This window comes from Sturnira hondurensis, unplaced genomic scaffold (assembly GCF_014824575.4).
Source record: "Sturnira hondurensis isolate 20B ecotype Veracruz unplaced genomic scaffold, ASM1482457v3 Scaffold0001989, whole genome shotgun sequence".
In the NCBI taxonomy this organism is placed as follows: Eukaryota; Metazoa; Chordata; class Mammalia; order Chiroptera; family Phyllostomidae; genus Sturnira; species Sturnira hondurensis.
Window position 1 is genome coordinate 1,793,804 of NW_028074620.1, and position 21,571 is coordinate 1,815,374.

General features: G+C 37.0%; 1 pseudogene; it reads left to right on the forward strand.

Moving 5' to 3' along the window:
- Nucleotides 1–4,733, forward strand: part of LOC118981553 (spermatogenesis-associated protein 31E1-like) — a 172,528-nt pseudogene extending 167,795 nt beyond the window's left edge.
- Nucleotides 4,734–21,571: the final 16,838 nt, after the last annotated feature.

The window sequence follows — 21,571 nt, forward strand, 5'->3', positions numbered from 1 at the left end:
CCATAGGACTGAGCTGAGCAGGTATAGGCAGGTCAAATGAGCCTTCCCTTAGGGAAATAGTGCAGGCTGAGCTTACAAGGGAGCTAAAACTGGCCCCTGTGATATAGCCATGCAAGCCAGCACCTGCTCATCTGATTTCTAGACAAAAGCCTCCCTGGAAGCCTTGCTTTGAAAGTCCCAGCTCTGCATCGCACTCTGATCCCCTTGCAGGACTGATCTGAACTCAGCAGGGCAGGGCCACAGGGAGTAGAAGGACAGGCCAGGTGATTTAATCAGTAGGGGTGGTAGCCCACCAGCTGTGCACTCCAGGTGGGGAAGAATGGTCCCTTTCCAAAGCTACATAGTTCAATTACTATCTGAGTCTCTTCCCAGAGCTTCTACAGAAAAATAGTGTCCCAAGGTCCCTGCTGGGTGCAGCCAGCTGAACCCCTCTTCAGGACCCAAGCACAGCAGAGCAGTGTTGCTGGTAGCTGGAGGACTGGGCAGTACCTTCTTTAGGCTGGTGCTGTGACCACAGGAGTGCTGTACCTGGAAAGGTGGCTTCTGGGTCTCAAGTAGACTCAAGTTTTCTCCCAGGTTGACTGAATCCCCACTGATTTTCACCACCAGATGCTATACAGGCTCCTCTTTCCAACTCCATTGCCCCAGGTTTGGGATCCCTGCATGGAGGTGAAACCCCATACTCCTGGGGGAAGGGAGTTTTGCAGTCAAGGAACCCCTCCGACTTCTCAGCTGCTGCACATGAATGTGGGGTCCGGCCCTTCCCGCATCTCCACCCTTCTTACCAATCTCTGTGTGGCTTCTTCTGTAAATCCTTGCTTTGATATTTCGATTCAGCTAGGCTTCAGTTGGTTATTCAGGTTGATCACTCTACAATTCAGTTGTAAATCCAGTTTAGCCCAGGAGCAGATGAGTGAGGCTTCCACCTTCTCTGCAGCCATCTTGTAATCTCCAGAAAATATTTTCAAATTACATATTGGTTTACAGACGTGTATCTGTTCATAAAAAGTTTTCAAAATTTAATAAGGAAAATAAACAACGCATTTTTTAAAGGGGCAGAAAATTTGAATACTTCACTAAAGCAACTAAGCGCATGAAAGCTGCCCAATCAACACCATTAGTCATACAGGAAGTACAAATTAAAACCCAATGAGATTTTACTAGCCAAAGAATGGCTTAATGAAAATTAAAATAAAATAACTAATAAGATTAAGTGCTGAGGAGGGTGCACAGCAACTGAAACTTTGATAAACTGCTTGTGAAAATGCAGCATAATACAGCATATTTCCCTTTTGGAAATATCTGCTATATCTTATAAAGTTTCTTATAAAGTTAAATATAGATGCACCATAGGACCCAGAAATCTCACATTTAGGCATTACTCAGATGAAGTGAAAATTTAGTTTCACACAAAAATGTGTATATGAATGTTTATAGCTAATGTATTTGTAATTACCAAAAACTGGAAACAAGCCAAATGTTCTTCAGGTTGTGCATCAATAAACTATAACAAGTACGTTCCTGCAATAGAATACTACTTCATCATAAAAAGAAATGAACTACTGATACGTACACAAACAGTGTTGAATCTCACATGCATTATGCAGAGTAAAAGAAAACAGGCTCAAAAGACCACATAATGTGTGGCTGGTTCCACTTGTATGACATTCTGGAAATGATAAAATTACCAAGACAGAAAACAGATCAGTGGTTGCCAAGGTCCAGGGTAGGAAGAGGGGTTGACTGCAGTGCGGCATGGGGGACTCGGGAGGTGACAGAACTGTTCTGTGGCTCCACTGTGTTGGTGTATGTGTGTGTCAAAACCCACAGAATTGTACACAAATAGGTGAGATTTACTGTGTGTGAATTATGCCCTAATTTTGTGAAATGAAAGGAAAGAACACGTATCTGTCTGACAAAACCATTTTAGAAAAAAAAGACAAAATTCAGACTACTAGGTGTATAAGAAAGAGAAAATGGGGCAAGACAGGAAAGAAATATAAACATATAAATAATGCTCCAGGTGTTTACTGGATGGAAGATGTACTAGTGTTAAGTCATTATTATTATGCTTCTTTACTTACATATCTGTAAAACATATATTTTTTATATTTGTCAGGCACTGCATAGTTTTAATAGACAACAAAAGAAAGTAACTTTTAGTTGAAAAATGTTTAAAAAGATGTATTATTTAAGTGGAGAGACAGGTGAACATCACCTATTCCTTGATGTGAAAATGTTAGAACAAAGGGTATATGATATTTTAAATGTTTAGAATATAGCCCTGGCTGGTGTGGCTCAGTGGATTGAGAGCCAGCCTCCAAAACAAAGGGTCACTGGTTCAATTCCCAGTCAGGGCACATGCCTGGGTTGCAAGCCAGGCCCCCAATAGGGGGCGCACGAGGAGCAACCACACCATGACGTTTCTCTCTCATTCTTTCTCCTTTCCTCTCTCTAAAAAGAAATAAAATTTAAAAATGTTTAGGATATATATTAGCAGTGTTTTTTTTCTTTTTTAAAGATTTTATTTATTTATCTTTAGAGGGGAAGGAGAGAAGGAGAGAAACATCAATGTATGGTTGCCTTTCGTGCATCCCCTGCTGGGAGTCGGCCTGCAGGGAACCAGCCTGCAACCCAGGCATGTGCCCTGACTGGGAATCGAACCGCAATCCTCTGGTTCGCAGGCCTGTGGTCAATCCACTGAGCTACACCAGACAGGTATATTAGCAGTTTTACTTATCTAGCCAATTTCCTTTCTTAATAAGTAACATGTTTATGTATTTTATTTTTAATGACATAATACTTTATTCTCACTAATTCAGAAAGGTTTAATCCCTGAACACAACATACTCTCTTTTCTGTTTCCTTTCTGTTCTATCACTTTCACTTTGATTTTTAACAATTCCAGCCCAATTTTAATATCATACACTACTATAGTTTTCCTAAAACTTGACATTCTTCCTCTGAGGTATGTATGTGAATCACATATATGATGTTCAATATCTTTACACAGCCACACAAATCTAAGAATTATGATAATTCATTGATTAGTGTTATTTTAAAAGAAGAGCCCTGCTCAGTCGTGAATTTGAACCCTCTATGTGTTGGGCTAAATATTTCATATACTCTTTAGTAAGGCTAATACCCTACGGCTAACAAAAGGCCTGCAGGCCAAATCTGGCCCTCCACCTTGTTTTATCCAGCCCGGCACTTTGTGCCCAGCGGCAGCGCTGAGCTCTCACTTAACTGTTAAGTAGTTACATTTATACAGTCTTACCATTACATTTGGCCCTTTGAAGACACCTGTGTGGCTGATGTGCCCCCCCGCCCAGTAAAAATGAGTCTGACACCCCCGTCCTATGTGAATCATTTTCTCCTTAATTGTCAATATATGGCTGCTAAAGAAATACATGCAACTGACAAACACATGTTCTGCCAGTTGCTGTTCCTGCGGTTAGAAAAGCAGCTGTCACACCAGAACCAGCGGTCAGATCCAGGAGCACTCAGGCCAGGCATGCGCAGATTCCACTACCTTCTCGGCTCTACCCCTACCCTCCATCTCCGTGAGAAGGACTGTTGGAGGAGGATCCAGCAGGCACCTAGCTGCAAGTTTCCCGGTGGTTCTCAGTTTGCTGCCATCGGCAACACTCCACCACTCAATCTCATGGTAAGTGCTTGCCCCCAGTTTTCACCTTCAGACATTAAATCAAGCATCTGTGCCTTTTTATTCAAGTCTTTGCAAATTCAAGTCTTCCCTCCCTCCCTTCCCACACCGTATCCCTAACGTGACTTATTTATATTTTTAAAAGCTTTATAGGCAGTCTTTTCAGTTTTTATCATGGACTAAAATCAATGTGAGTTAAAAATCATTCAAGACTTTATGCACGATGGAGGAAAGGGACTGTGGAATTAATGGACTCATTCCAGATTATATTCAGCTAGCATCTCTCTTCACTTGAGCCTAACAGCTCGAGGGACTGCAAAATTATTGCCTCCGCTTGACTCTGATGCTTTGTTCATTAAAAAAATAATAATAAATCTTTAGGCTCTGGTATCATCCTACTTTAAAATACTATTATAGTGTCCTAGTGGCTACACAGTCAAAGAGACTGTGTAGTTTCATTTAATCTCTTTGACTCTTCAGAGATCTGAATGCCCTACCCATCTACATTACCTCAGGAATTATGATTGGATTTAACCTTTGCTCATTGAATTAGTGTCAGCTATCATTCTTAGTGTACATTTGTTAAATTCAATCTCTCCTATAGGGGGATGCCAGGCAGAGAAACGATAAGTGTATTAAATAGTCAGAGAGGGAAGACTGCAGAAATTGGGACTTAGAGTCACTGTGCAGATAAAGAGAACTAAGTTCTTGTTGCTGCTTCATTTCTTTCAAGGCTACAATTGCAGCAGAAAGTGTAAGCCTTTCCAGTCAGCTTTCCACAGTGTAAGGAATACTAAGTGACTCGAGACTTTCTTTTCCCTAAAAGTGGAGAGATTTTTTTTTTAAGTCAATGTTAGCACAACTGGGAAACCAACCATATGGAAAACCCTAAAAATTGGGTTCTCCTGTTAACCCCCCCCAAAAAAACATTACAACACAGGCAGTCACTGGGAGTACCCCCTCCATCAAAGCACAGCTTTTTGACTGCTGGGTCAGGACGGAGGCCATCATAGCTTCCTACCCACGGGGCTCACTGCATGGAACCACCCCGACCCGCAAAGGTCCGTGAGGCAGGTTCTTGCGTGTGTTCGTCATGCCATGCTCTCAAAGGAAATCCCCATGTCTGTTCCCGGGCTGTACTACAAGTAAATAAACAAATAAAATACTCAGAAAATATGGTACAACTAATCCAAGTACAAATGAATAATCAAAACTTAAAAAGTTGCTCAAAAGAAGTAAGCCATCATATTGCTAAATTCAAAAAGAAGGAAGCCATAAGGTTTGAGGGCAAAAATCTAAACCAACACACCTGCTAAAAAATATTCCAGTGAGAGCTGGCTAGTTTAAGAAGCTTCCAGAACAGAAACACCCAGTAAGGCCCAAAGACAGGATAAAATTTGAAGGAGTGACCAGACACAGAGAAATGTTACCCTATAGGCTGAGGGGCCTAAAAGGGGTGCTGAACATAAATTAAACAATAAGGCTAAGTGAAATTTAATGTAGGCTGCCTTTCATTTCATTTCCCCTTTACCTTTGTTTTCTGTAGAATTGGTTCCTCAGGGTGAAACTGTATGTTTTAGTTTCAGGGAGAGAAACAGATTTTGGCAACCTAATACAATGTTTCTCTAACATTTTCTCCCCAGCATTCCTTTGTGTGGAAAAACAACCTGAACCTGTAAATAAAATTAAATAAAATAACTATATTAAGCTCTGGAAAGGGTGTTGGAATGAGGGTGCTACAGAAATGGAATACCATATTGGCAGCATGTAAATACAGAAAACAACCAGCTGACGACAAGGAGAGAGGAAGGGAAGAAGCATCAAAGATTTTGTGGGGGAAGATAAGCAGAGGATGGAGGCAGGGTTCAGGGAGTCCTGCTCATACAGCTATGGCAAGAAATCAAATTTATTTCTGCCTAATTTTTATGAAGGGAGGAATAGCTAAAGAAATGAGAACACTGAAAATAATAAAAGCTGTACAGTAATTTTTTAATATTTTCTTCTACTCTCCTGCTAGGAGATCATGACTACAAGAATGACTTATCTGAAAAAGAACCTGAAGAAGATACTGTATTTCATGAGGGAATAATTCAAGTTCAAAAACAAACACATGTACAAGTTCTGTCTGGAAAAATTCTAGCCATTATTAACATAACAAGAATGGTTTGCACAACATCAATGTAACCTGGCAGCCAAGGAAAGTGGACTGAAATGTGCATAGGTGAACAATGATGACTTCACTGTGCTAGTGAGTTGGGGTGACAGACGCTATTGAGAGAGTATGTGTACTGTGTAGCCATTGCATTCAAAATGACTGAGCCAGTAGAGCAACAAATCTGCATCAAATTTTGCATCAAGCTTGAACATTCCTCCACAAAAACTATTTGGATGATTCAGAATTTTGCAGCTATGGGCAACAGATGATTGGCAGCTTCATCATGACAGTGTCTCTGCTCATGCATCACGTCTCATTCAGATATTTTTGGCAAAACATCGAATCACCCAGGTGACTCAGCCCACTTACAGCCCAGCTTTGGCACTCTGTGACTTATGGCTTTTCCCAAAACTAAAATTACCTTTGAAAGGGAAGCAATTTCAGACCATCCATGAGATTCAGGAAAATAGGATGGGGCAGCTGATGGTGACTGGGAGAACTGAGTGAGATCCCAAGGCATCATTGTCCTATGGGTAATGTTTCTTATACCTTGTATCTTCTTCAATAAATGTCTCTATTTTTCATATTATATAGCTGGATACCTTCTGGACAGACCTTGTATATTAATATATACTAATTATATGTAATTGCATTAAAATTCATATTTATTATATTATATAGAAATTATATTTCATCATCACTAACAAAAATAATTCATGTTTAACAAATTGTCACCACCTTTCATTTTTGAAACTAGCAAAGATTAATGCAAGCAGAGAGACCGGCATTGTGATAGATTCCTGTCAGGACTAAAAATTGGTATGACTCCTTTAGAAATCAATTTGTCAACAAGTATCAAGAGACTTAAAATGTTTGAGATGCTTTAACCTGGTAATATCTTCTGGGAATCCATCCTAAAGACATAACTTTGAAACTGGGAAAAGCTTTATTCAAAACGATATTCAGCCCAGTGTTCACTATTATTGAAATTATGTCAGAAATTAGGGGAACTGTTAAATATATCCATGCTGTCACAAAAATGTTCATGCAGACTACAATATAAAAACTTTATACTATATAATGTTATATTAAAATGCAAGATATAAGTGTTATATATGTTAGTATCCCAATAGTATTTTTACAGTCATAAATTAAGACTAGAAGATGGAAAAAACAAAACATTTCATTATTTATCTTCAAAGTGTATAATTCTTCTACTCTTTATTTCTGTATTTTTAATTTTCTTTAATAAATATAAATTTTAAAACAAAAAAACACTGAGCTGAGAAGCAACATGAGGGTAAAGCTTAATTAAGGTGAGGAATGGTAGAAGTTATAAATATGAGCCACACTAATCATATTTTCTTGCTTGATTTTTAAAAATTAATTTTCACAGCTGGTAGGGGGAAAATGGGAGGGAGGTGGGGAACACTGGGGGAGGGGTGGGCAGGGTTGGGACTATAAAACAGAAAACTGTACTTGAACAATAATGAAATATATCAAAAAATAATTTTCATAGCTGATGCATAAAATTTGTTGGCAGATAAAAGGTAAGGCTGTGTTTTATGATAGCAATTTACTATAAAGTGCCTACCTTCTCACGTACTATACACTAGCACACCTAAGATGGAAACCTTTAGGAAAAGGTAAAGAAATCAGATTAAAGAAATGATCGTGGTAATAATAATTGAACTTTCTAAGCTCACGTAAATATTGAATGCCAACTGTGGTGCACATGGGGATATACTTCCTACAGTAACTTAGTCTCAGAAAATCTGATTTACTAGAACACCTGCAATAGGACTGTTAGGCACTTTCATTATCTCATTAAATCTTTAAATTATAACTGCAAGATAGGCATTATCCCCTTTTAACAGATAAAAACAAAACAAAACTCAGACATACTAAAATATTTGCTCAAGGTCAGAGTGAATTCATGGGTTGGATCGCCCTTGCCAATTTTCTCTCCCATCAGAGTCAGAGCAGTAAGGGTAGAGGACTTGGGTTTGAATGTCATCCTCAGCAGTGAGTTGTGAATGCCTGAAAGCAGGATGAAAAACCGTGGCAACCCCACAAGCACCATATTAGATAAAAGCTGAAATTATTACTGAAACATCACATGCAAGAGGATGTAAGAACTTAAAGAAGATGTAGAAAATATCCTAAAACTTCAAAAAATTAAATACATCATTTATTTTAGCTTGAACCTGAGAATTCTGCTACATACCTGAATGTTTAAGTAGTGGAGTGTCAGAAGTAGTCCTTTATCTCAGCAATTCCTCTCCCAACCTAGTCAGGGAGGGTCCTGCTTCTTTCCTGTAGGAGTAAAACAAATTCAGAATCTAGTAGGAAGATGTGATCAGCTGTCTTTTGGGCCAAGATCAGACAGAGAGGACCACAGGTACAGGTATGGCAGGGAGAGAAAGTGTATGAAAATCCTACATCGGGTTCAGCTTCACTGTGTGCAGCCAAGCCGTGCCAGTGGCCCCAGCACTTGATTTAATGCTCTTTTGTGATCATCTTAAAGTTCTTAATAATTTTACCTTTAAACTTCAGTATTGTAAGTGAAGTCCACTGGGACATTCAAGCATGTGCCTGAAAAGAGGAGACAGGTGTCACATTGGTATCTGACATTCCTCACCAGCCTCTTGACACAGTATTCAGAAACAAGTATAAAAGACACATGGACAATAACTAAGGGTGGGGGGTGGAAAGGAGAGGGAGGCGGGGAGCATGGGGTGGGGGGCGGGCAGGGTTGGGAATATAAGACAGAAACCTGTACTTGAACAAGAATTAAATAAAAATTATATTTAAAAAAGAAAAAGAAAAAAGAAACCCCAGGAGCCCCGAAACCTGGTGGGTCTACAACACATGGGAGCTCATCATTTCTCAAGGTCCAAAGTGAATACTAAATAAGAGTACAACATCCATGACTGAGTAGGCAGAGGCACTGGCAGCCTGGAAAGGCCATGCTTTCCATTCAGACCGGAATTTGATTCAAACACAGAGAGAACACAATGGTGTTCTAAAATACACAAATGACCGAGGAATCCATTTACACTTTCTTACTAGTGTTACTTTCCTGTATTAGCCAACCTATTATACTGGAAGTGATAACAGAAGAAAAGGGAATAATACGACCACCCATAATTTACTTTTCCTTTCAGAACTTCCTTATGCACCAATAAGCCAAAAATTAAGAATATTAGCAAAATGTGTGCATATCAAGAAGTGGTATCAAATGTGTGCATATCAAATTTTGTGCATATCATATCAAATGTGTGCATATCAAATTTTGTGCGGGGTTTATACTTCTGGTAAGAAAGAAATACACATCTATACAATATACAAATTTGCTGATTCCACATATGAGTTAAATGTTTTCAAATTGCTTTTAAAGGTGGCATTACACAATATAAAAATGAACAATAAAATGTATGCTAATAATTTAAATTTTTAATTTTTCTTTTGTTGGAATGGCATTAAATAACAAAGAAAGAACACTCTGGCAAGTCAAGAGAGACTGTGGAAGGATGGAAATAGGTTATCTTAGTACATTTAACATTTTTTCTGCTTTATGAATAAGGGGCTCCAATTTTCTTTTTGTAGCTCACAAAATATGTAGCTGTCTCTCTCTCACACTATTACAGCATTTCTTGAAATTCCAGGAAAGAGCTACAGTTAGAAAAAGAAAAAAAACTATTGGGGTGTATCTGTAAGAAGTGAGTGTTCTATTTAAAACAAAGCTGTACCAATCATGACGCCCTGTGCTTTAGCAAAGATACAGAGTCACAGTAGCAAGGGTTCACTTGTTTTCTTGGACATGCCTGCAGGGATGCACAAATAGCTTTTAAGATTATGAATGCAGAAGACAAGAGCTTTATCATGGCAGAGGTCATTTAAATTTTGTGCCCTACCATACAATGTGCAAGGCACCCCTTGCTACCTAATGTTTTTCCTAAAGTTAATGAATGAACCTGTTATTTCTCTTCCATTATCTTTATCATTGATGAAGATGTTAAATAGATGGGTTCTTGAAATGACCCCTGGAAGATGAGCACTGGCGACATGAACCCAGGCTAATGCAGTTTAGAAGTCCTTTTTAAGCACAACACTCTAATAATCTGAACAATTACTTAACTCTCCATTTGTAGACAGCATGTCATGCAAAAAGGAAAAGCCTTAGCAAGTCAAGATAAATTACAACTGATGTCTTCCTTCAGTTGCTCTTCCTCCTTCTCACCCATTCACACAGTGGCTATTAAGCCCACCTGCCTGGTCTCAAAATGAAATTAGATCCATTGGCCTTAGCTCAGAAAGAAAACAAATGAGTCTCAATGGCATGATTTGTTTCAGCCTTAATCATAATTTGAAAAATAAAACTGAAGCAAGAAGATATGTACCTTTGCAGAAGGGAGAATGTTGAGGAAGAGAGTAAAACAGGTCCATTACCTATTCCTGCACTTTTGACTCATTCTCCACTCTCCTTAGATTGTTTATGGTTCCCCTCTAGAGTCCTTCTGCTCTTATTCTTTATTCATGTATCCTCATTCTTCATGGGAAGTTGAACATTTGCAGTGGAATTTAGGATAAAGGGACTCTATTTTCAAATCAATTTGGACTATCATTATCCTTAATTCATGTAAAAATACTTATTCTTTGACTTGGTGGGTACCTAAAATATCGGGTATCTAGAACAAGGAAAATAGTATATTCAGTTTCTCTTAGCTCACTTTAATTTATGTTTTATAGAAAACTATATTTTTCAGGCAAACTTGTGCTGTGTGAATAAGTTTTTGTGTTCTCTCTTCATGAGATGCATAGTATAGAACAGAATTCTCTAGAAGAAAGTGGAAGCAAAAATTATTTATGAACAATTCAGAAGTAATAATGCCAGGAATGTTAAAACAGAACACCAAACTGCTACAATCCTAGTCATTTTCAAAAGTAATCATTAAGCTAACTTGTTAAGACTTTGAATCCAATCTGCTATGGTCCTAACTATTTTTAAGTGATAATTACACTAACTTGTTATGCCTTTGAAGGACCACTTTATAAAAATTTTTAATATCCACTATACTTCAGCACTCTGACTGCATATGTAAGTGGGAAATTTACCAATTCATCTTTGACTAATGTATTGAAGAGCTGCCTGTTCATACACCTATAAATATGGGTTCTAAAATGAGAGCAATATCACCCATTAACTCTTTGCAAAATCTTGCCTGCTTCTTGAACCCCACCCTTCCCTCCAAAGAGGTGTACTTTGAATATACCTGGCTCACACTGGAAGAATTGTCCAGGAAATAAAACAAGAAACTATTGTTTAATTATAAAATGACAGGCAAGAACAACATGGACACACTGCTTGTTAAATTTTTTTTAATGTTTTATTTTTCCCAATCAGTCATATATCATCTTGGATATGTGGTAATAATAACTATTCATTTCTAGACCTGAAAGATGAACTCTTGGACAAAAATTTAATAAAAGACTTGCTTTCTGCCCTCCAAAGATTTTCCCTGTAAGCATAGAGATACCATCTTTTCTTTGACTGTTCTGAATAAGCTGAAAAAATGTCAGATCACTATGATATTAAGCACTGTTCCCTATGATAATGGCTCAAAATAAAATTAAATCTGTCAACAGTTGCAGCATATAGTGGCCCCATTCCCATCCACCAAAATCCCTAAACTTTTTCTTTAGTTAGGTCATCATTAATAGAATAATGATAATAATGTTGCAAACCGATAAATTACCAGATATGAGCATCTTTCCTCTGTTCTAATATTTTGATGTGCTAGTATTTCCTTCTGAGATATTAGAGAATTTCTTTTGTTTTCATCTACTAAATAGAATTTAGGTCTAGTGCTTGTGTGGGCATATACTATTGCTTTTAAAAAACTGAAGAATACCAGAATCCCATAGTGAATATCCATAGCTTTTCCTATAAATTAGAATTCAAGTTATAAAAACACCAAAGTACTAATATCACCTTCTTTGCAAAAAAAGCCATTAATTTTTTTAACTCTTGAAAATCTAAATTTTAAAAAATATCTTAAGTCGTAGAAACACAAAATAGATACATTAAATGCAGTAACTAATGGGAGATTTTATGATTCATGCCTATATAAGCTTCCAACTCTAATATATTTGGCTTATGTTTTCCCTTTTTCCATTCCCTTACCATTCACTATTATTTCTCAGTTATTTATTTTTATTTTTATTACTATTATAGAGATATATAACATTATATTTTAACACAAAAATAAACTTAGGCATGAAAATATGGTAATAGACCAGTATTGTCCAATACAACTTACTGTGATAATATAAATATATTCTATAAATATATGTGCTACCCAGCAAGGCAGCCACTGTGCTCACATAATCATTGAGCAACTGAAATGAGGCTAGAACAACTCAGGAACTCAATTTCTAATTTTATTTCATTTGATTTAATAAATCTGCATTTAAATCTCCTCATGTGACAAGGGGCTATTTTATTAGATGGCGCAGATCTAGACCAGTCAACCCTCAGCTAGCTGGGACCACTGCGACATGCCGCCAAAGCTTCTGTCCCCAAGTGATCACTAATGACTATTCTGAATTCAATTTTGAATTTTATCAAATAATTGTAAAACCAAACAAAGCTCAGGTTTGATTACTCTAAAATGTCGATGGTGTGCATGTATATTGAAAGTTTCTATTTGCCCAGAATTGTATTTCACATAATAGGGGGTTTGAGAAGAATAAGCACATGTCTAAAAACAGTTTAAGACAAATTCATAGAAAAATAACCCCACAGGATTCGGAGCCATCTGTGACTGTGTGTCTATTTCTGTGAGTGCTAGAAGACCCAGGAGAAAGACTGAGAAGATGTTTTTCACTTGCTTGACCAATATGACCTCTTAAAGAGAATAAGAAGACACTTAGGTTAGACTGTGTGCACAGTCACCTCCTCTCTGAGAAGGGCTTGGTTTTCATTTAAAAAATAGTGATTGGAAAAAGTTAAAAATAAAAATAAGTGAATACATAAATAAAATACTTTTTAAAAACCAAAAAATAGTAACTGCATGGCCATTTGAAAAGCAATGTATTTTCAAGAAAAGTTCTACCAATAACCAGGTGGTTAATTAATAGTGAATCATTAACTTCTGAGTACTCTGTTTCAAATATTTTATTGGTTAAATAATGGCCACAATATCACCTTTTTAATTTAACCTCACGTGTTATCATAAAGATAGAAAATCTGAAAATGCTTTTGAAGTTAAATTAATAGCAATACAATGTTACTATTAAGTGTATATTAAGTGTAATAATTAATATAAGTACAATGCACTGTTTTAGGGATTAAGACCCAGTGAGACAACAGTACAATGAACTACAAGTAAAAAAATTGACTACTAGCTAAATTTTCAGAATTCTAGAGCAAAAGAAATATAACTCAAAATAAAAGAGTCAACCCACACAAGAAAATACACAACACTTTGGATGATCTACCAGACAAACACCACTTCCTTGAAACAGCAAAAACACAAGCTGCTAGAAGGTGCAAGCTGTCAGGTTCATCCAGCTCTAACTAGAGCATGTATTGACTTCAGTCAGTTTAGCAAAGAGAGTATCAACTTACAAAGTGCCAGCTTTGATAGAGGTGTGATAACTGAAGATAATCATTAAGATGTCTGCCACTTTCAAAAAGATTTGTCTTCAGAAGTTAATAAGAATTTTAAATTGCTGCAACAATTGCATGTCAACATGAGCTATTTCTTGACTACTAAACATAAATTTATTATATATTAACTTGTTTGAGCAAATTCTTTCTGTCATTTAATTCAATTAAAATTCTATAATTGTAAACATAAATCATTAGAGCCTAAAATAACTAATTTTAAATTAGAAATAAGCTAAGAAAATAAGAAATTATTCATATTTACTTGCACTTTGTCATCGAGCTTATTTTTCTGATGAAATATTTTCAACAAATAAAAACTTTAAGTAGGATACTGTAATAGAATCATTAAAGATCCTTAAATCCATATAAAATGATTAATTATTCCATTATGTATATTATATATTGTCTGGGGTAAATACATCATTGTATTTAGTAAATACTTCAGTTGGTCTGCTTTCTTGTAAATTAAAGCAAATCGTTTCACAAAGTATCGTGTATTTCAGAAGTATATGGAACCATAAATAATGGATACATTTGGAAGCATGAAACTGATAACGCCATGGTTTGATAAACCACAAAGCTGAAATGAAACTATGATCTGTCTGGATAACCTACCCATTGTTTCATTTAGTTTTGTTTCAAGCTTAAACATTAAGAGAAAGAAAAAGTAATACTTAAATTATTTTCACTGAAACAGCAAAACATTGCACCGTAACCTAAAATGCAAAGCTTGCAATGACCTGAAAACTTGTTCAGGTTTACCTGGCTGAAAGAACATTCCTAGAACACCGCCTTTGGCTGACTTAGTAACATGAAAACTGGGTTTAACGGTTTTGCTATTTTCATTTAAATTAGAAATACAATTTTTAAAGTACTTTAAAAATACAATGAATAATACTTTTTTTAAAGTGTTTTTAAAATACAACTATTTAAAAGTAACTCAGAAAAAGGTAAAGGAAACTCAGTTGCCCTGATCACGTGAGCAAAACTATCTTCAGTCCAAAATTTAGAACTATTCCTTTTCCTCAAACTAGTTCTGAGTCCACAAAATAACATTTTATTTTCCAGAATAAATGAGAGAAGCCATTTCTGCTATACTGAATTGGATTATTATCCTTACTGGAACTTCGTAAAATAATTTCAGTAACACAATCCAATTGCAATAAAATAATTTAAATCATGTTAACATGGTCACCCTAGTCTCACATGAAAATGTTGACAATCTTTACTTTTTTAATTTTAAACATTTTTTGGATATTAAAATACTACTGATGCTAAAAGGTCCACCAAAGGTCCACCATATTTCTTCACTTTAGCTTCCATGTGACTGGAGACTTGGCACTTGATGGCTCCGGGGGAATCACTAATGAGATACAAAGTCTTTACACCTCTGGGTCAGGAGTTTGGATTAGACCTAGGTTGCAAGTGACAGAAAGTCATTACCATCTCATGAGAGTTCAGTGGTTTATGTGAGGGAAATTCATTGTTTCAGGCCACTTTACAGTGAACAAGGGTCCCCCTCACGAGAAGTCACCACTGCTTTTGACAATAATTGGAAAAGACCTAAAGAATCAAAAATTCTGCCAAGAATTGTGTTACCTCCATGCTATGACTACCATATCCCAGTTAGGAATTTCTTTAAGGGAAAAAGACACAATGCTTCACAGGTATGTCTTTGAAAATACAGCTATGAGAGAAAGAGATAAGGAGAAAAACTGAAGGGAAAAGAGAGAGCTATCCAGAACAGAGCTAACCAAAATGTAATGAGACTCATCATCAAAAGCTTTATCTGATTCTTATACAACAAAAGTATTTAATCCAGAAAAGGCATACATCTGTTTATATGCTTCTCTCCTAGTAAGAAGGTAACAAAATATGAACAATGTTGTTTAGACCTCTTGATTAGGGAGTCAAAAAGATAATAAATACCTTGAAATAGTGTTTCCGTAGTAGAAACTTCTCACTCTACGTGTCAGTTATCCTTTGTAGGAAGCCATATTGACTGGAGACAGTAAATGGAGCGTTCCCAGTCTTCCCATCCTAAGACTGTTAGCACTTATAGACATAGGTACATAACCATACATGTTTTGTATTATTCAGGGTTGTTTTTATCTGTGCTTGTCTTCAGCTATTTGGAAAGAAATAAGCACATGCATACTCTTCTTAGAGTCCCCATTATATGAACGCAAATCAGAGCAAGTAGAAAACTTTTCAATACAGAGAGAGAGAGAGAGAGACATGCCCCTGATATTTTGGTGTATTTGTGTATGTATGCAAATCTGAGCTTAGTTTTGCTTTAGAATTATATACTAAAATTCCAGGTAATTCAGAATAGTTATTAGTGATCATTTGAGGACAGAGTTCTGGAGGAATGTTGCAGGGTGGCCCTAACCATCTAGATTGGGCTAGTTCTGTGCTAAGATAGCTACATGAGGCAATTTAAATACAAGTTAATTAAAACTAAACAAAACTAGCAATTCAGATCCTGAGTTGTTCTAGCCACAGTTCAACTGCTCAATAGCCATGTGTAGACATTGCCCACCCAACTGGGAGGCAGTTATATAAAACACATCCATCAATGCAGAGATTGCATTGAATATGCAGTTGGACACGCCCAGTCTAGATCACATTTTCATCCCTAGGGAAAACATTAATTTTTAAATGGTATAGGGCTTTAAGAGGCCCTCAGATGTGTACAACACAAAACTTTAATCAAACTCTCATAAGCAAGTGAAGAGGTAAACCAGGCCCCAGGGTAGGCTTAATCTAGCGTGTCAGTTCTGTGCCTCTGGGATCCCCTTTTCTTTTCCTTCCTCTGAGTTGGATTCACATTCATCCTAGCTTCTCTCAAGCCAGAATGGTTGTGGCAATTCCTAGTTTCATCCACACATCCTAAAATCTGAAAAAAGAGAGAAGATTTTTTCTGATCTCTCCTGAGTCAGGAAATTCATACCTTAAACAACTCTGTCCCCTTGCATTCCATTAACCTAAATTGGGTTCCCAGTACCTTCTCAAAAAGACCTTGGCACAGGCTGCCAGGGTTAGACCTATACTCCCAAATGGTAACTGTAAATAAGGCGTAAGACTGATGAGCGTGACATCTACCAGGGCCCACTCCTTGGAGGTAGAGTGTGGTCACCTTTCCATGGAACACGGGAACAACATGGCAGAGGGGCAGCCACCTGAAAATTTAGGGGTACACTTACGATGAACGAGGGGCAATAACTCTGGGATGGCAAACAATTGTGGCTATTACAAGCAAATAAAAATGTTTGTTTTATTTTACAATTTTTATACATTTAGTAAGGCTTCCTTTGAAATGTGACAATTTAAGTGTCAGTATTCCCACCCACTTGGCCCCAAACACCCAAGCATAAAAATACACAGTAGAAACATCTCTATTTTTAAATTATATGAGGCTCTGACATTTGAGTGGGTAGAAAAAGTGAGACAAGTGACAAGGGTTGTGCTACCATGGAAGATAATTAAAAGTATACTATAATAAGAAAGATCTTATCTGGATGGGGGAGACCAGAGAGCGGAAGCCAAATTAACACATCTAAGAAAAATGCTCCGTCCAATGGCAAATCTTTAACAATTCTTCTAACCACAATCTATTGAGTGTTCTCCAGAGCAGCAGTCCCCAAAGTGTTTAGCACCACAGACCATTTTTTCCAAGGATGGGGGTTGGGAGGAAGCAGGAGGAGAGCTTCCCTCAAGGCTGGGGTCTTTATAGGCCATGGACCCGTGGGGATTGGGGACCCCTGCTCTACCGTTTACAAAAAAATCTGAGATATTAAGTAAATCCCTAGAGATGGTCAGTAGCCAAGCCAGTACTCAGACCGAACCTAACTCTGGTGAAGGACCTTTGATTCCAGGTCCTTCACCAAAAGCCGGTACATCTGAGCCAAAACCTATAAACTGCATATTTTCCATTAAATCACCATGTCAGCATGTAGTAAGGAGCAAGGTATAGTGAGCAAAGCACTGTTAAGTGCTGGCTGGGGAGACAAGATACAAATTTAAAATATGTACATCAGTACACGGAAGCATATGCTGAATGCTCAATCATTCGGACAAGGACTGCCATTGGAGTGCAGATTGGGAAGTAAAGAGGAATAAAAACCAGGAATATGGCCCCAAAATGAAACAAAGAGAACAGTCCTTATGGATCTTGAATGCGGGGCATAATCAAAGCTACAGCCATGTGAATCTAAGGAGGTTCAACATGAAAAGTTTCAGAATAAGGAAAGTCCTGATTCCTCATTTATAAAGTACTTTGTAAATTTTAAAATACTTAAATACCCATAAATTTCAATGAGAGCTACCATGTAGCATAGCAGCATTCTACATGCACTGTCTTAGTCCTAACTGCAGCTGGTATAGACAGGTCCTGGGATTCACAGTCACACAATGAAGAAGTGTAGAGGGAACTCAGACCAAAATCTGTCTGACTCTTCTCACTACTGTGTTATTCCTGTCATAATTTTATTTACCTTCGAATAGATATTTAGAGGCCCCAGCCAGGTAGCTCAGTTGCTTTGAGCATTGTCCCCATATGCCAAAGTTGGGGGTTTAATACTGGTCAGGACATATACAAGAATCAGCCCATGAATGCATAAATGGGTGGAACAACAAATCGATCTCTCTCTCCCTCTCTCTGACCTCCTCTCTTTGTCCCTCCTCCCTCCGCCTCCCTATCTCTGTCACTGAAATCAATCAATCAATCAATCGATTGACATTTACAGAGAGAGTATAAAATTTTATAATATTCCACTGAATTAGATTGAGAGTTACATAGTAGAGAGATAGATAATTTGAGAGAATATATTTAATAGAATTTTATATGGGAAATGGGAAAACTTGATTTTTATCTTCCTAACTCACAGGCAGTCAAGGTAGATTGCACACCCCTGGATGATGATGTCAAAAAATCAACACTGATTCTCTCTGAGACTTCCAGAATCCCTTCTGAAAAGGATGGAGGATGTAGGACTTTATATTTATGATCGTTTGTGATTGTTCTTCCTTCAACCAGCAAGAGATTCATTGGTATGAGTGGAAACAATACCCCAAATGAAAATGGACATTGACAAGTAAAGAAAGAATTACATGAGGATTCTGGAAGCACAGAATTGAGTACTAATAGAAAGATAAAATAGGACAGAACTCAGCAGAGAAAACAAGTACATGTATAGGCCTTAGGTCACCTAAGTCAGCCTGTTAATTTTTAGCAGTTGTCAGCAAGGTTTTGAGTGTTTAGAAGACTACTGTGAACACCAGAACCTTCTCTTCTGAGATGTGATAGCATGTATCAACCCTAGTATTATGGCTTGCATTTCTTCTATATATATATCCTGGAGAAGCACATTCCTCCAAATATGAATAAAACTAAAAGAAGAGGGTGGTAAACACACAATAAAATATATAGGTGATATTATAGAATTGTGCTCTTGAAACCTATATAATTGTATTAATCAATTTCACCCTAATAAAGTCAATAAAAATTTTATTTTAGGAAAATATCAGATATTTCACGTGCAACATTTTTACTGATATGTCCCCTAGAGCAAGGAATACAAAGGAAAGAATGAACAAATGGGATCTCATCAAAATAAAAGGCTTCTGTGCAGCTAAAGAAAACAGCATTAAAATAAAAAGACAACCAACTGTATGGGAAAATATATTTGCCAATGATACCTCAGACAAAGGTTTAATCTCCAATATATACAAAGAACTCACACAACTCCACTCTAAGAAGACAACTAACCCAATTAAAAAATGGGGAAAGGACTTGAACAGACCCTTCTCCAAGAAGGACATACAGAAGATCCAGAGACACATGAAGAGATGCTCAATATCACTTGCTATCAGAGAGATGCAAATTAAAACCACAATGAGATACCACTTTACACCAGTCAGAATGGCCATCATAAACAAAGCCATAAACAACAAATGTTGGAGAGGGTGTGGGGAAAAGGGGACTCTGGTCCACTGTTGGTGGGATTGCAGACTGGTACAACCACTATGGAAAACACTATGGAATTTTCTCAGAAAACTGAAAATGAAGTGCCTTTTGACCCGGCAATTCCACTGCTAGGATTGTATCCTAAGAACCCTAAAACACCAATCCCAAAGAACCTATGCACCCCAATGTTCATAGCAGCACAATTTACAATAGCCAAGAGTTGGAAGCAACCTAGGTGCCCGTCAGTAAATGAATGGATCAAAAAACTATGGTACATATACACAATGGAATTTTATGCTGCAGAAAGAAAGAAGGAGCTCCTACCTTTTGCAACATCATGGATGGAACTGGAAAGCATTATGCTGAGTGAAATAAGCCAGGTGTTGAAGGACAAATACTATATGATCTCACCTCTAACAGGAAGCTAAACAACAAAGCAAACAAGCAAGCAAAATATAACCAAAGACACTGAAATATAGAACAGGCTGACAGTGACCAGAGGGAAGAGGGGAGGGAATTTCAGGGGAAATAAGGGAGGGATTTAGAGGAACCTATATAAAGGATACATGGACAACAACTGAGAAGGGTGGAAATGGGAGGGAGGGGGGAGCACGGGGGGTGGGATGGGATGGGAGTAATAGACAGAAAACTGTACTTGAAAAATAATTAAATAATTTTTTTTAAAAAAAGAATTTTATTTTAGCTAAAGGAAAAGTGGTGGGGGGAATGCAGACAACGGCAGTTGAACATCAATACAGTAATTTAAAAAAAACTAAATGAAGAACTAACAGCAAATCCCTTTCAAACAGAGTTCTGTCATTTATTCTATCATAGTTGACAGTTCTTCCCTCCCAAAATCAAAACTGCCAAAAAATGTATATCTTTGCGTATGAGAAGGAAGTTGAAAGCAGAAAATACAATCAAAAGAGGTATAACCTAAATTTATTGCTTTAAAAACAAGAGTAAACGAAATCAAAATCCCTATAAGCAAACACACTAAAACAAACTGTAGCAGAATATTACTTTAAATACTAATTTAAATACCATTATTTTTTGTTTTTAAAATTATGTTTTCATTGAGAAGATCAGAAATTATGAAAAAATATATGATATATAAATAACTACCATTAATAAGTTATTGCATATGCTTCTGGAATATTTTAGGTAATCTAGGATGTACCTATGGCAATAATTATAGATTTATATAACATTTTATAATGACTGGCAAAAAAGTCTCTTTTCTTTAAATATAAGTTTGGGAATCACTGGAGTAAATTGTCAGAAGTAAAATAAAAATAGGTATAAGTTTCATTTGTCATAAATGGGGTTTTTTTCCCAATTTATTTATTTAATTACTTTTCAAGTACAGTTTTCTGTCTATTACTCCCATCCCGCCCCACCCCCCATCCTCCCCACTCCCTCCCATTTCCACCCTTCTCAGTTGTTGTCCATGTATCCTTTATATAGGTTCCTCTAAATCCCTCCCTTATTTCCCCTGAAATTCCCTCCCCTCTCCCCTCCGGTCACTGTCAGCCTGTTCTCTATTTCAGTGTCTTTGGTTATATTTTGCTTGCTTGTTTGCTTTGTTGTTTAGCTTCCTGTTAGAGGTGAGATCATATGGTATTTGTCCTTCAACACCTGGCTTATTTCACTCAGCATAATGCTTTCCAGTTCCATCCATGTTGTTGCAAAAGGTAGGAGCTCCTTCTTTCTATCTGTAGCATAAAATTCCATTGTGTAAATGTACCATAGTTTTTTGATCCATTCATTTCCTGACGGGCACCTAGGTTGCTTCCAACTCTTGGCTATTGTAAATTGTGCTGCTATGAACATTGGGGTGCATAGGCTCTTTGGGATTGGTGTTTTAGGGTTCTTAGGATACAGTCCCAGCAGTGGAATTGCTGGGTCAAAAGACAAGTCCAATTTTATCATAAATGTTTTTAAAAATACTATTAATTTTAAGAAAATGTAAAGGAAAATTGATTACAGGAAGAGCAAAAAATCAAAGACCCATTATAAAGAAGAATGTATCAAAAATACCTTTATGTTTTCATTAACAAACTAATTTTAAATTTTTATCACTAATCTCATTGCTATATTTTAATCTGA